Below are 15,050 nucleotides of genomic sequence, written 5' to 3' on the forward strand. Positions count from 1 at the left end.
AAAACTTGCTTTTCAGGGGAGGGGTCTTAGAAAACGTGACGAAGCGTGATCTGGGAAAGCGGGGGGTCAGAAAATGCCATTTTTTGCGTGACGTAGTTTATGGACGGTCCCTTACCCATTATATCAGATCTTGTAAACCATGCCAGGCGAATAAAAACTCCCAACGCGCTCCAGCGGGCCTTATGAAATCAGCCGAACCGTCCGACCCGTGGCAGGTAGTGTCAATCGATTTATAGGGACCGTTCCCTGCTAGTGAAAGAGGAGCTACCCAATTGTTAGTAATTTTTGACCTTATGACCAAATGGGTTGAATTATTTCCCTTAAGGCGAGCTACCACGAAAACTATAGTTTCAAAATTAGTCGATAAAGTTTTTACACGGTTTGGGATACCCTCTACAGTTATTAGCGACAATGGCAGCCAATTCGCTAGCAAAATTATGACTTCCGTTTGTAAAGAACTAGGTATTAACCATCGGTTTAAGTCATTTTACAGTCCACGCGGAAACCCAGTACAAAGGTTTAATAAAACGTTAGGTACTATGTTGGCAACATATGTTGAAAACCATAGGGAATGGGATGTCGGCATTTCGCAGCTCGCGATGGCATTACGTACCGCACCCCAGAAAACAACCAAGTTCACGCCTGAACTTTTAAATTTTGGGCGCGAACTCCGCACCCCTTTCGATATAACCCTAGCAGTCCATCCTCACTTAAATACCTCTGAATCTAATATTGTTGAGCAAGCCGCAAGTATTAAGGAACGTGTAACGTCCGCACTTGAGCGGGCAAAAGATAACATTTTAGCAGAGCAGTCAAGGCAGTCTGCCTATTTTAATGAGAAATGAAGAGATGTTGAATTCTCTGAAGGTCAATTGGTCTGGCGTAAGAAGCATAATCAGTCTTGCGCAGGTGAGAGAATAGCTGCAAAATTACTAGCTAATTGGGATGGGCCTTTAAAAATTCATAGAAAATTAAGTCCTCTCACATATTGATTAGCTACCATACGCAATGGTAAAGTTTAAAGGGCACGTACCCTATTACGCAAATAAAGATCCATAATTCTCGCGATAGCGAGCTGGAACCAGTTCATGCCCCTGAAGTTAACGGCGGTGAAGCCGGCGACCTTGTTCGCACTATTCAGTCCCCCAGGTCTAGTTCCTAAATACCTTTTCCACGTTAAAATACCTTTTCCAGGTTAAAATACCTTTACCAGGTTAAAATACCTTTTCCAGGTTAAAATAACTTTTCCAGGTTAAAATAACTTTTCCAGGTTAAAATAACTTTTCCAGGTTAAAATAACTTTTCCAGGTAAAAATACCATTTCCAGGTTAAAATACCATTTCCAGGTTAAAATACCTTTTCCACGTTAAAATACCTTTTCCACGTTAAAATACCTTTTCCTTGTTAGAATATATTTTCTAGGTTAAAATACATTTTCCAGGTTAAAATACCTTTTCCACGTTAAAATACCTTTTCCAGATTAAAATATCTTTTCCAGATTTAAATACATTTTCCAGGTTAAAATACCTTTTTCGGGTTAAAATACATTTTCCAGGTTAAAATACCTATTCCAGGTTAAAATACCTTTTCCAGGTTAAAATACCTTTTCCAAGTTAAAATACTTTTTCAGGTTAAAATACCTTTTCCAGGTTAAAATACCTTTTCCACCTTAAAATAACTTTTCCACTTTAAAATACCTTTTCCACGTTGAAATACATTTTCCACGTTAAAATACCTTTTCCACGTTAAAATACCTTTTCCACGTTAAAATACCTTTTCCAGATTAAAATATCTTTTCCAGATTTAAATACATTTTCCAGGTTAAAATACCTTTTTCGGGTTAAAATACATTTTCCAGGTTAAAATACCTATTCCAGGTTAAAATACCTTTTCCAGGTTAAAATACCTTTTCCAAGTTAAAATACTTTTTCAGGTTAAAATACCTTTTCCAGGTTAAAATACCTTTTCCACCTTAAAATAACTTTTCCACTTTAAAATACCTTTTCCACGTTGAAATACATTTTCCACGTTAAAATACCTTTTCCACGTTAAAATACCTTTTCCACGTTAAAATACCTTTTCCTTGTTAGAATATCTTTCCACGGTAAAATGCCGTTTAAACATTATAATACCTTTTCCAGGTTAAAATACCTTTTCCGCGTTAAAATACCTTTTCCAGGTTTAAATACCTTTTCCAGGTTAAAATACCTTTTCCAGGTTAAAATACCTTTTCCAGGTTAAATTACCTTTTCCAGGTTAAAATACCTTTTCCAGGTTAAAATACCTTTTCCAGGTTAAAATACCTTTTCCTTGTTAGAATATCTTCTCCAGGTTAAAATACCTTTTTCAGGTTATAATAAATTTTCCAGGTTAAAATACCTTTTCCACGTTAAAATACCGTTTGAACTTTAAATTACCTTTTCCAGGTTAAAATACCTTTTCCTTGTTATAATATCTTTCAATGTTAAAATACCGTTTAAACATTATAATACCTTTTCTAGGTTAAAATACCGTTTTAACATTATAATACCTTTTCTAGGTTAAAATACCTTTTCCAGGTTAAAATACCTTTTCCAGGTAAAAATACCTTTTCCAGGTTAAAATACCTTTTCCAGGTTAAAATACCTTTTCCAGGTTGAAATACCTTTTCCAGGTTAAAAAACCATTTCCTTGTTATAATATCTTTCAAGGTTAAAATACCTTTTCCTGGCTGAAATACCTTTTCCAGGTTAAAATACCTTTTCCTGGCTGAAATACCTTTTCCAGGTTAAAATACCTTTTCCAGGTTAAAATACCTTTTCCACGTTAAAATACCTTTTCCTTGTTAGAATATCTTTTCCAGGTTAAAATACCTTTTCCACGTTAAAATACCTTTTCCAGGTTAAAATACCTTTTCCACGTTAAAATACCTTTTCCAGGTTAAAATACCTTTTCCAGGTTAAAATACCTTTTCCAGGTTAAAATACCTTTTCCACGTTAAAATACCTTTTCCAAGTTAAAATACCTTTTCCTTGTTAGAATATCTTTCCACGTTAAAATGCCGTTTAAACATTATAATACCTTTTCCAGGTTAAAATACCTTTTCCTGGCTGAAATACCTTTTCCAGGTTAAAATACCTTTTCCACGTTAAAATACCTTTTCCAGGTTAAAATACCTTTTCGACGTTAAAATACCTTTTCCTTGTTAGAATATCTTTTCCAGGTTAAAATACCTTTTCCACGTTAAAATACCTTTTCCAGGTTAAAATACCTTTTCCAGGTTAAAAAACCTTTTCCTTGTTATAATATCTTTCAGCGTTAAAATACCTTTTCCTGGCTGAAATACCTTTTCCAGGTTAAAATACCTTTTCCTGGCTGAAATACCTTTTCCAGGTTAAAATACCTTTTCCAGGTTAAAATACCTTTTCCAGGTTAAAATACCTTTTCCACGTTAAAATACCTTTTCCAGGTTAAAATGCCTTTTCCACGTTAAAATACCTTTTCCTTGTTAGAATATCTTTTCCAGGTTAAAATACCTTTTCCACGTTAAAATACCTTTTCCAGGTTAAAATACCTTTTCCACGTTAAAATACCGTTTGAACTTTAAATTACCTTTTCCAGGTTAAAATACCTTTTCCTTGTTATAATATCTTTCAATGTTAAAATACCGTTTAAACATTATAATACCTTTTCTAGGTTAAAATACCGTTTTAACATTATAATACCTTTTCTAGGTTAAAATACCTTTTCCAGGTTAAAATACCTTTTCCAGGTAAAAATACCTTTTCCACATTAAAATACCTTTTCCAGGTTGAAATACGTTTTCCAGGTTAAAATACCTTTTCCAGGTTAAAAAACCATTTCCTTGTTATAATATCTTTCAAGGTTAAAATACCTTTTCCTGGCTGAAATACCTTTTCCAGGTTAAAATACCTTTTCCTGGCTGAAATACCTTTTCCAGGTTAAAATACCTTTTCCAGGTTAAAATACCTTTTCCACGTTAAAATACCTTTTCCTTGTTAGAATATCTTTTCCAGGTTAAAATACCTTTTCCACGTTAAAATACCTTTTCCAGGTTAAAATACCTTTTCCACGTTAAAATACCTTTTCCAGGTTAAAATACCTTTTCCAGGTTAAAATACCTTTTCCAGGTTAAAATACCTTTTCCACGTTAAAATACCTTTTCCAAGTTAAAATACCTTTTCCTTGTTAGAATATCTTTCCACGTTAAAATGCCGTTTAAACATTATAATACCTTTTCCAGGTTAAAATACCTTTTCCTGGCTGAAATACCTTTTCCAGGTTAAAATACCTTTTCCACGTTAAAATACCTTTTCCAGGTTAAAATACCTTTTCGACGTTAAAATACCTTTTCCTTGTTAGAATATCTTTTCCAGGTTAAAATACCTTTTCCACGTTAAAATACCTTTTCCAGGTTAAAATACCTTTTCCAGGTTAAAAAACCTTTTCCTTGTTATAATATCTTTCAGCGTTAAAATACCTTTTCCTGGCTGAAATACCTTTTCCAGGTTAAAATACCTTTTCCTGGCTGAAATACCTTTTCCAGGTTAAAATACCTTTTCCAGGTTAAAATACCTTTTCCAGGTTAAAATACCTTTTCCACGTTAAAATACCTTTTCCAGGTTAAAATGCCTTTTCCACGTTAAAATACCTTTTCCTTGTTAGAATATCTTTTCCAGGTTAAAATACCTTTTCCACGTTAAAATACCTTTTCCAGGTTAAAATACCTTTTCCACGTTAAAATACCTTTTCCAGGTTAAAATACCTTTTCCAGGTTAAAATACCTTTTCCACGTTAAAATACCTTTTCCAAGTTAAAATACCTTTTCCTTGTTAGAATATCTTTCCACGTTAAAATGCCGTTTAAACATTATAATACCTTTTCCAGGTTAAAATACCTTTTCCTGGCTGAAATACCTTTTCCAGGTTAAAATACCTTTTCCACGTTAAAATACCTTTTCCAGGTTAAAATACCTTTTCGACGTTAAAATACCTTTTCCTTGTTAGAATATCTTTTCAAGGTTAAAATACCTTTTCCACGTTAAAATACCTTTTCCAGGTTAAAATACCTTTTCCAGGTTAAAATACCTTTTCCAGGTTAAAATACCTTTTCCAGGTTAAAATACCTTTTCCAGGTTAAAATACCTTTTCCACGTTAAAATACCTTTTCCACGTTAAAATACCTTTTCCACGTTAAAATACCTTTTCCACGTTAAAATATCTTTTCCACGTTAAAATACATTTTTCAGGTTAAAATACCTTTTCCAGGTTAAAATACCTTTTCCAGGTTGAAATACCTTTTCCAGGTTAAAATACCTTTTCCAGGTTGAAATCCCTTTTCCAGGTTAAAATACCTTTTCCAGGTTAAAATACCTTTTCCAGGTTGAAATACCTTTTCCAGGTTAAAATACCTTTTCCAGGTTGAAATCCCTTTTCCACGTTCAAATACCTTTTCCACGTTCAAATACCTTTTCCACGTTAAAATACCTTTTCCTTGTTGGAATATCTTTCCACGTTTAAATACCGTTTAAACTTTAAAATACCTTTTCCACGTAAAAATACCTTTTCCATGTTAAAATACCTTTCCAGGTTAAAATACCTTTTCCAGGTTAAAATACCTTTTCCACGTTAAAATACCTTTTCCACGTTAAAATACCATTTCCTGGTTAAAATACCTTTTCCAGGTTAAAATACCTTTTCCACGTTAAAATACCTTTTCCAGGTTAAAATGCCTTTTCCACGTTAAAATACCTTTTCCTTGTTAGAATATCTTTTCCAGGTTAAAATACCTTTTCCACGTTAAAATACCTTTTCCAGGTTAAAATACCTTTTCCACGTTAAAATACCTTTTCCAGGTTAAAATACCTTTTCCAGGTTAAAATACCTTTTCCACGTTAAAATACCTTTTCCAGGTTGAAATACCTTTTCCAGGTTAAAATACCTTTTCCAGGTTGAAATCCCTTTTCCAGGTTAAAATACCTTTTCCAGGTTAAAATACCTTTTCCAGGTTGAAATACCTTTTCCAGGTTAAAATACCTTTTCCAGGTTGAAATCCCTTTTCCACGTTCAAATACCTTTTCCACGTTCAAATACCTTTTCCACGTTAAAATACCTTTTCCTTGTTGGAATATCTTTCCACGTTTAAATACCGTTTAAACTTTAAAATACCTTTTCCACGTAAAAATACCTTTTCCATGTTAAAATACCTTTCCAGGTTAAAATACCTTTTCCAGGTTAAAATACCTTTTCCACGTTAAAATACCATTTCCTGGTTGAAATACCTTTTCCAGGTTAAAATACCTTTTCCACGTTAAAATACCTTTTCCAGGATAAAATACCTTTTCCAGGTTGAAATACCTTTTCCAGGTTATAATACCTTTTCCAGGTTAAAATACCTTTTCCAGGTTATAATACCTTTTCCAGGTTAAAATACCTTTTCCTTGTTATAATATCTTTCAACGTTAAAATACCGTTTAAACATTATAATACCTTTTCCAGGTTAAAATACCTTTTCCAGGTTAAAATACCTTTTCCACGTTCAAATACCTTTTTCCACGTTAAAATACCTTTTCCTTATTAGAATATCTTTCCACGTTTAAATACCGTTTAAACTTTTAAATACCTTTTCCACGTAAAAATACCTTTTCCAGGTTAAAATACCTTTTCCAGGTTAAAATACCTTTTCCACGTTAAAATACCTTTTCCACGTTAAAATACCTTTTCCAGGTTAAAATACCTTTTCCACGTTAAAATACCTTTTCCACGTTAAAATACCTCTTCCTTGTTAGAATATCTTTTCCAGGTTAAAATACCTTTTCCACGTTAAAATACCTTTTCCAGGTTAAAATACCTTTTCCAGGTTAAAATACCTTTTCCACGTTAAAATACCTTTTCCACGTTAAAATACCTTTTCCAAGTTAAAATACCTTTTCCAAGTTAAAATACCTTTTCCTTGTTAGAATATCTTTCCACGTTAAAATGTCGTTTAAACATTATAATACATTTTTCAGGTTAAAATACCTTTTCCAGGTTAAAATACCTTTTCCTGGTTAAAATACCTTTTCCAGGTTAAAATACCTTTTCCAGGTTAAAATTCATTTTTCAGGTTAAAATACCTTTTCCAGGTTAAAATACCTTTTCCAGGTTAAAATACCTTTTCCAGGTTAAAATACCTTTTCCAGGTTAAAATACCTTTTCCACGTTAAAATACCATTTCCTGGTTGAAATACCTTTTCCAGGTTAAAATACCTTTTCCAGGTTGAAATACCTTTTCCAGGTTAAAATACCTTTTCCAGGTTAAAATACCTTTTCCAGGTTAAAATACCTTTTCCAGGTTAAAATACCTTTTCCAGGTTAAAATACCATTTCCTGGTTGAAATACCTTTTCCAGGTTAAAATACCTTTTCCAGGTTAAAATACCTTTTCCAGGTTAAAATACCTTTTCCAGGTTGAAATACCTTTTCCAGGTTATAATACCTTTTCCAGGTTAAAATACCTTTTCCAGGTTATAATACCTTTTCCAGGTTAAAATACCTTTTCCTTGTTATAATATCTTTCAACGTTAAAATACCATTAAAACATTATAATACCTTTTCCAGGTTAAAATACCTTTTCCAGGTTAAAATTCATTTTTCAGGTTAAAATACCTTTTCCAGGTTAAAATACCTTTTCCAGGTTAAAATACCTTTTCCAGGTTAAAATACCTTTTCCAGGTTAAAATACCTTTTCCACGTTAAAATACCATTTCCTGGTTGAAATACCTTTTCCAGGTTAAAATACCTTTTCCAGGTTAAAATACCTTTTCCAGGTTGAAATACCTTTTCCAGGTTATAATACCTTTTCCAGGTTAAAATACCTTTTCCAGGTTATAATACCTTTTCCAGGTTAAAATACCTTTTCCTTGTTATAATATCTTTCAACGTTAAAATACCATTAAAACATTATAATACCTTTTCCAGGTTAAAATACCTTTTCCACGTTCAAATACCTTTTTCCACGTTAAAATACCTTTTCCTTATTAGAATATCTTTCCACGTTTAAATACCGTTTAAACTTTTAAATACCTTTTCCAGGTTAAAATACCTTTTCCACGTTAAAATACCTTTTCCACGTTAAAATACCTCTTCCTTGTTAGAATATCTTTTCCAGGTTAAAATACCTTTTCCAGGTTAAAATACCTTTTCCATGTTAAAATACCTTTTCCAGGTTAAAATACCTTTTCCAGGTTAAAATACCTTTTCCAGGTTAAAATACCTTTTCCACGTTAAAATACCTTTTCCAAGTTAAAATACCTTTTCCAAGTTAAAATACCTTTTCCAAGTTAAAATACCTTTTCCAAGTTAGAATATCTTTCCACGTTAAAATGTCGTTTAAACATTATAATACATTTTTCAGGTTAAAATACCTTTTCCAGGTTAAAATACCTTTTCCTGGTTAAAATACCTTTTCCAGGTTAAAATACCTTTTCCAGGTTAAAATTCATTTTTCAGGTTAAAATACCTTTTCCAGGTTAAAATACCTTTTCCAGGTTAAAATACCTTTTCCAGGTTAAAATACCTTTTCCATGTTAAAATACCTTTTCCAGGTTAAAATACTTTTTCCACATTAAAATACATTTTCCAGGTTAAAATACCTTTTCCTTGTAAGAATATCTTTCCACGTTAAAATACCCCTTGTGAGAATATCTTTCCACGTTAAAATACCCTTTAAAAATTATAATATTAGTTAATTCGTCCATTTGAATACCTTTGGCTTTGAAATATACACAGTAAAAATGTTTTTTATATAATGTGTCTATTTAATGTTTCGTTTCTTTGCATGTAAATACCTGGGGTTCAGGTAGAGGAAATATGTTTCCCCACGTCCTTACAGTTTGTTAAAAGTAAAATAACATTTGGAATATACATTTCATTGTGTTTCAAATAATCAAAGCAACATAAGTTTCACTTAAATTATTTAAGTCTGGGGTTAATACTTCACCACTAACTAAGACGTTTCTTACTCAGGCAAACATTTGAAATCGTTCATTCTGACTCGAAATTAATGTTACGGTTGGAATAAAAAATATATTTTTAAGTATCAGAAAAGAACAGGGCCGGAAATAAGAAACATTTCTAATAGAACATATGTCTACCGCCCTGTTTGACTGGAAAATTTAGAGGGCATTACAACTGGCGTATGCAAAAATAGTATCGGATCTCCATAGTCAAGCTATCAAAACTTCGGAAAATTTATTGGTCAAATTGTCCAGTGACCCCCTTAGTTTTTTTCAAACTTTTTTGACATTCTAAGTTTTATTGGACAATGTCCAGTGTCCTGTGCTTATTTTCGGCCCTGGGAATTAATAGCAGTTAAGCTATGCTTCATTTACAATGACGACTTGCCCCCCTCGACGCAAAACATGTTTTATTAGTTTTTTAACTATGTTTATATAGCGGTGCTGGCGGAAATGTATACTGTTTTCTTTGGTAGCTTCTGAAAAATAGATCTCGCCTCATCTATTCTAACCCCGCTCCCTGTAGAAGGCTCATGAACTATGACGAGCTCCCAAATGAGGCCCGTTATTCATTTACGCTTCTCTAACAATACATTCCTGGTTATTGTAAACGCTCTTAAATGGTCTTTTCATTTTTAACAGTCTCTTTGTTGTGCCATTTTTCTTTCTTTCAAGCTACACAAGCCCTACTGAATCATATTTATGTATTTATACACATGTAGTAAGTTACGTAGCTTTAATTTAAAAAACAAGGAACATAAATATTTGTGACTTTATGGGGCTTCGTGTACACAGCACTTTAGTTTTAACTACTCGTATAAAGTAATTTTGCATAACTTTCTTACAGAACCTCAATGACCTTAGACTAAACGAAGCCAGTAAATCTATCTAGGGCTTTCCGTATTTAGCGTAAAAGTTAATAGTAATGTCCTGTCTCTGATGTAGAAAGAGACAAGAACCAAGCATGTTCAGAAATGTTTTACCATTTTTGACCATGCTCAATCCATAAAATATTTTTGACACAGATAAACTCCATTATCCACGTTTCTTAAAATATATTGCACGTCTCTTAAAACATTTTGAAGTCCGTAACAAATAATCTTAATAGGTAAAACAAATTTATTAGAATTTTTAAATCAACTAAACGACATACATTTTAAAATATAAGTCATATATCATGTAAGAAGAGTTCGTTTTTCTATATGAATTAACCAAGGCCATGGAAATCATTGTACACGTACAATTTGACCGAAGCCGTTAATGTTTTGCATGATGATTATATTAAAATACGTTGAATCTTTATTTTAACGCTTAAACTGCTGAAAAACACGTTAAAATTACAGTACATCTGACAGTTAATTTATTAACGACGAAGCAAACGGATTAGTAACCAAAAAAGTGTATATAAATGAAAAAAAGAATACTTTGTTCAAACTTCATGGCGACTAGTAATAGGAGAACCCTCTTCAACCTGAAAAAGTTTCGGATTTAGACCGCCTACTGCGTAAGGTTACAGTTAACGAGCGTAGCACAGGGAGTTTGCGAGTATAGACATATATAGAAAGGGTGGTAGACACTAGTACTAAGAACTAACAGTTTAGCATCGTTATATTATTTTAAGGAAGAAATGCAATAAACGACAAGAAGCTCATCACCGATTGGTTTGTTGTGTAGTTTGCTTCTCGTTTTACAAGAAGTTTGCAGCTACATGACTAATAGTAGCTTTGATCAGATAGTTAGATTAACTATATATTAATCATTAAATGTGCGTTTGCGAAGCGGCTGAATCGTGCCATAAGCGCAACACTTAAAAAAATGCTTTTCAAACCTGAAACCAGTTGTGACGATGAAAACCAGTTTCTGACTTGAACTAGGGGGTCCGCAAGAACACCGACTTCAGGCACGTAATGAAATCCGTTCTTATTTGGACGATTGATCTAGGTTAATTATTGTATTTCAAATAATCGCTACTGTTTGTTCTCTCGAACAATACTCCTACTTCTTAAAACGGAGATAAATCAAATAATTAAGGAAAACCCATTGTAAAGAGTAATGGTTTTAGGCCTTGACAAAATGTCGCCATATTTCTTTGAGTCTACACGGAGGTTTAGAGACATGTTGGTAGCTCTATACGATTATTGGCTATTGAAATCATGTGGTACAAAGTGAAAACTGAAACGTCTACCTGAAGTAGAAGTGATCTGAAACAGTAAAGAAGCTTCCTATTTCAGAAACAGCGAATCGTACGTTAAATTGTGTGGGTTTCCCAACACTCATGCTGAAACTGATTTACAAAACCTGTCATTAAAATCAACTTTCAGTTTCACCTTCGACGCGTTTCAGTGGCTTTGCAAACGCACCCTTACAAATATAAAAAGAACTTGGTTTGCCCAAGCCTGAAAAACAAAACGATAAGAGTTTTTTTCCAGTTGACTGAAGCGCGGATATTTTATTTTTCTATATAATTTTAAAGACAAGCCGCATTTTACTACTCTTTAGAATTTAATTCAATCTCCTGATTTTACTGGTAATGGATTTATTTCCTATAAATTAATTGAAATAAAAAATTACTTATCTCAGATTTTTCATGATAAAATTTTACGAAAATGGAATTGTTGTTGAAAAATCTGAGATAAGTAATTTTTTATTTCAATTAATTTATAGGAAATAAATCCATTACCAGTAAAATCAGGAGATTGAATTAAATTCTAAAGAGTAGTAAAATACGGATTGTCTTTAAAATTATAAAGAAAAATAAAATATCCGCGCTTCAGTCAACTGGAAAAAACTCTTATCGTTTTGTTTTTTAGGCTTGGGCAAACCAAGTCCTTTTTTATATAATATCTGTTCCTTCAGTCTGCATTTGTATTAATCTATTATAAAACAATTTTTTGCCTGAAATGCAAAATTTTTCACTTCTAGGACGAGGTTAAAAATGGTTCTACACTTCTACTAATTCTTATAAGATACGGATCACAATTCGTTTTAGAACCCGAGCTTAATAGTCAACTTCAAAACCAACATCCTGCCACGATTTTTAAACTATCAAATCCGTATCTTTTACAGTCCACTCTACGATTACAACGAGGGGCTAGCCACTTACGAAATATGGTGTACAAGCCTTAAGAAATATATTTCAATATTTCGAGAAATATCGTAATATTGAGAAATATCGGAAATATAGGGAAATATCTGAAATAATGAGAAATATCGGAAATATTGGGAAATAATGAGAAATATCGGAATTATTAGGAAATAATGAGAAATATCGGAAATATTAAGAAATAATGAGAAATATCGGAAATATTGGAAATACGAAGGAATAATGGAAATTTAAGGGAAATATCGTGAAAATATTGGAAATTTTAGGAGAAATATCGGGAAATAAAGAAATACAAAAATAATAGAAATACTGAGAAATATTAGAAATACGAAGGAATAATCGAAATATTGGAAATTTAAGGGAAACATAGTGAAAATATTGGAAATTTTAGGAGAAATATCGGGAAATAAAGAAATACAAAAATAATAGAAATAAATCGGAAATATTTGGAAATAAGAAATCTGGTGTACATTTTTTGGGGAAGTGAGTAGCCCCTCGGATTACAATTATCCATGACATTGCGTTCACTGCCCTTGTACGTTTACAGTGAGTGGCACCGTGGCCAGTTATTTTAATTAAAATACCTAGGCCACAGGTCCAGTTTTAAAAAATCCTTATTTCCAACACTGATCCATCTATCCTTATGCCTTACTGAAGGCTACAGTGAAATATCCATGAAGCGTAAGCTTCTATTATAAATCCATGGCCTAAGTAAGGCAACTTAAGCCTTGGTCGAAACTAACATCTAAAATATAAATTAAAAAGGTATCTTAAGTATAGAATTTCAACCGAGACACATAATTAAACGAAAAATAGACCCGCCAGAGAAATGTTTAATAAATATAGTGTTATATTTATTGAAAAATATCAAGTTAAAGTTTCAAGGCGGTGAAATGGCAAATTAGCGTCGTCTACTGTAGAGTAATGATCAATTAGCGTCGTCTGCTGTAGAATAATCTTTTGAGGTACTTACATTTTTAATTAAATTAACATACTTAGACTTAAATAATTTTGATGAAACTTGAAAAAGGCACACCTTGAATAGTTACTTGTTAATTTGAAAGTATTCCGAAACGTAACTTCGCTTTAGTTTTTAAATGATTCGATGTACAGGAGCACCAAAAACCCCATGTTATTCCTATGGGAAAATCGGCGAAAATCTGTGAATTTTCATTTAACATTACGGGAGGGTGTGGGATCTTATCTAGAAGGGCCTACCGGCCCTCTAGAATAAATTTCAAAGCTCAAATCCCAATGGACGGATTCAGAATAGAGACCGAATGTTTAGAAAAAGGAATCGAAATATTTATCCCAACATTTTTGAAAAAATCTAAACAGTTTACGGAAACAAAATCACTCGAAAACTTGAAAATAGCAAAACCAAGAGTAGACGTAGAGAGAGCAATACAAAACTTTTTTCAATCTTTAATGAAAAACTGGATTGGGAGATGATGTCTTTCATCAACCCTATGTTTTTTATCGCAGCTGGCATTGTAAACTTGTCATCACAAATATTTGATGAAGTTAGATTTTAATAAAATGGACATTTGGCTTTTAAAACTGCCATCCCTGGCTGAATCTGTCCGTAATATTTATGTTTTTTCTTCAAAACATAATTTTCTCCCTCCACTTTTTGGTTAACTCAGCGATTGAAAGGGTGGCTCCTTTCATGGGACACCTTATTTCCATAACAATGTAGTGCATGTATATATTGCATAGCACATTGACCAGGAGAATCTTTCCCATCTCTCGAGCAACTTCTTATGATCTTTTTCTTCTTTCCCTTGCTTAATTCTTTCAGAGCATAGACTCTTGGCAAGTTCTTTTGTCACAGAAATGTGGATTCCCCCCTTTATGTTATTGGAGAAATCAGTAAAAAATTTTAGTTCATCATTGTTTTCAGTGTAGTGGTTAGACAGTTATAAATTTCTGCATAACAAGAAAAATGTTAATATGTTTACGAGGGGTGCTTTGGGTTTGGAGGACTTTGGTTTTATTATCAAGCTTAGGAAGTTAGGAGAGCAATTTTGATTTAGCATTACTGAAGCTATCTCTATGAATGTTAAGCCTTTGTAGTCTCTACTTTGTATGCCGTAAAATATGACGTCCTTACACTTGTAAACCTGTTTTCCTTCTATTAGACATCGTTTTCGGTCTTCTTAGTTGTAATCCGCGTATTATAAATTCCAAACTGTGTTACCATAAACTTGTCAATATTTAAAATTCTTATTTCTTCACAACATCGTACCCCGTTGTAGCGGCCATTTTGAAAACACTGCGGCTGGTGTATGTCTGTCTATGGCGACGCCCCTATATTCAGAGGCGATTCGGCGAATGTTGATGGCCAATCAGTTCAGTTCAGATATCATTTTCTCCGGATCCAAGTCAAAAAAATTTGCGCGAGACAAGATTGACCCTGAATGAGGCTGAATCATGTGGCCGCGTGGTTCTCCCAACTTTTAAGCCTATTTTTGTGCCGTATGTTTCGTCAAGGGGTTTGCGTTGTTAAAAGGCATTCTCACAGTAAGTTTAAATAATCTTTTGTTTAAACTTTAGAAACGTATTTAGGCTTTCGTTATCTTTTTTTTGGTACATTAATTGTACTAATTAAATTGACTTTAACTCAAGTGTTGTTCTTCCATTTGAGTATTTCATTCGAGTGTTTATCATTGCACTCAAGGGTATTCTATTTATCAGGTTTTTTACATTGTATTACGATATCAATACGTAATTTTTTTATGTTTTGTAGTACATCATCAAAATCTGGGTGTATCTTTCTGATTCCAAAGTGTTCTGTGTGAATCACTCCATTGGATATCTTTGTGATTCCAAAGTGTTCTGTGTGAATCACTCCATTGGATATCTTTGTGATTCCAAAGTGTTCTGTGTGAATCACTCCATTGGATATATTTGTAATTCCAAAGTGTTCTGTGTGAAACACTTTATTGGATAT

This window comes from Phalangium opilio, unplaced genomic scaffold, assembly GCF_054372755.1.
Source record: "Phalangium opilio isolate 3A_F unplaced genomic scaffold, DU_Popi_V2 ptg000204l_1, whole genome shotgun sequence".
Classification (NCBI taxonomy): Eukaryota; Metazoa; Arthropoda; class Arachnida; order Opiliones; family Phalangiidae; genus Phalangium; species Phalangium opilio.